A 2,408-nucleotide genomic window follows, 5' to 3' on the forward strand; every position below is an offset into this window, starting at 1 on the left:
ATGAATACTTATATACTTTGCGTTTTTGTCTATCTAACTCAAGGCAGCTTCCCTCAGCAGTGTTACCATTTTGGGCTGGATAATTCTTGTCAGGGGTGATCCTGTGCATTTGGGAATGCTGAACAGCATCCCTGGACTCTACCCGAGGTGCCAGTCTAGGTGCCAGGGAGAAATGCCATCTGAGGGGCAACATGAGTTCCAGTTGAAACCACAGGTCAATTATATGCTCTGTATTTTTCTTCCCAGTCTCCAAACTATTTTAATGATTTAAAATGAACACACACATCCCTCATTCTCTCCTATATGCCTTGTATTGTTCTCCATACTGCTTACAAAAGGCTGACATCTATATTCGCTTGTCCTGCTCAAAACTCCCATGGCATGTTACTTGTGGTGCTTACTACATCTCTGCTGTTCGTGCAAGTTGAAGCATACATTGGTGGCCCCTTCCCCTCCTCAGCTGTGAGACACAGTTTTTATATATACCTGGTGCTCACTTTAAAAAAAGAAAAAGAATCAGCATTTCTTTTTAGATTAGACCTTATTTAGAATACTCGTGTATTTTCAAAACCAGTCTCTTTCTTAAATAAGTTTTTTAATAATAAAAAGAAAATCCCACAAAGTTAAAAGGTTAAAAAAATTTTTAATGCTGCAAACGCTACTGCCCCAAAATAACGATTATTGACAATGTAGTTAATTTGCTCATGATATTGTCTATGTGTTTTTTTTAGCCTGATGCTGTATCATAAGTGTTTTTCTGATGGAAAAACCTTTATCAACATCATTTCCATGGCTTCTCTCCAGAGGAAAGAAGACCACAATCTAGGGACTGTAAGAAGACATCATGTAGAATAGTACGGCTCTCGGGGAGTGGGGTGAGGGTGGGGGTGGGGGTGCATACTGGAATAATCCAGGGGGGCTGTGAAAGCACACATTTACACTTTATCCTGGATTATGGACTATAGTATACAAGTTTAAATATTTCTCAGCTGACTGCCCCGTCACCCCCCTACCCAGCTCCATAACTCATCAGACTTCTGGATTTTCCTTCACACAGAAGTACACTAAGGCTTTCTCCAGGATGGTCTGTGCTGTGCCTCTTAGGAGCTGATACTTCTTATACTTCTATACTTGACAGAGGAAAATAAACAGACCTTGTAGTTGTACACTCTTGCCATTATCAGGTTCCCTCAAGTCGATGCATAAGGACTTGGTCTGACCAGGGTAGAAGTACCCACTGGGTCTCTTGGGCCATGAGTCTTACCAGCATTGATTGCCGTGTCTTTTTCCCGAAGAACTGCTGAGTGGGTGCCAATGGCCAACCTTTCAGTTGAGCCAAATGCTTAACCATTGGACCACGTGGGCTCCTTAACCCACTACCCAAGCCCACAGCCACTAAATCTATTCCAAGTCATAGTGATTGGATATAGGGTTTCTGAGACTGTAAATCTCTCCAGGGGCAGACAGTTTCAACTTTCCCTCCTCCTTGCAGTGCCTGGTGGGTTTGAACCACCAACCTAGCGGGAGCAGTCCAACACTTACCATACAGCACCACCAGGGCTCCTTAGTAAACTTCAGAAAGGCTACACAAAAGGTCTTGTCGGGAGAGAACCCCTAACAAATCATCACAGGTCCAGTAGGCACAATTGTACAGTGATAATAAGTAAAGATTATAGTAAAGTCATGGAGAACAGGAGAGATAGAAGAGAGATTGAAATAATGGAGTCACACACATTTCATAGTAACATGCTCATCTCAGCCTGGCTTAGTGGTCCATGCTTGGTGGTCCACGTGGAGAGAGCCAGAGAGAGAACGTTTATTGCTAACCAAGGCTTATATCTCTTTAGGGGGCGTGATTACAGGTAACGACACATGTCACAGGAAGGGGCTGAACAATAGGCAATACAAGCAATAGGATGGGGATATACCATGGGCATAAGCATAACAGGAAGGGGATGAGCCAGGGGCGTACACATGATAGGAAGGGGAGGGGTTAGGGGTATATATGTGACAAGAAGGGTGGACCCTAGATTCATGATGGCGGCCTAACCTTGGTCACCCTTGAGTGGGCATGGCCTCCCTGGGCTCTCCTACAAGGAAACAATTTACTACTATCCTTATCAGAAGGGAGTGGGCCCTACTTATTATGTGATAAACAGGGCTGTCTGCTTTATCTGGATGGCTGATAACCCTGACCTACTTCTGTTGACCTCCAGGTGTATAGCAAGCAGCTAAATTTGGCATATATTTGGGGAGAAACTTGGGAGAAATCTTTGTTTCCCACAAAGTCGGAGTCCCACACGTTTAAAAGGTGCCTTGGAAGTTTTTCAGTAGCTTTTGTTTTCTTTCTCCCTTTAACAAGAAATGCTGCCTTATTTGTGTGGGGGAAGATTTCATCCTCATTTTAT

This window comes from Echinops telfairi, unplaced genomic scaffold, assembly GCF_000313985.2.
Source record: "Echinops telfairi isolate 266 unplaced genomic scaffold, ASM31398v2 ScPeMD7_12;HRSCAF=54, whole genome shotgun sequence".
NCBI lineage: Eukaryota > Metazoa > Chordata > Mammalia > Afrosoricida > Tenrecidae > Echinops > Echinops telfairi.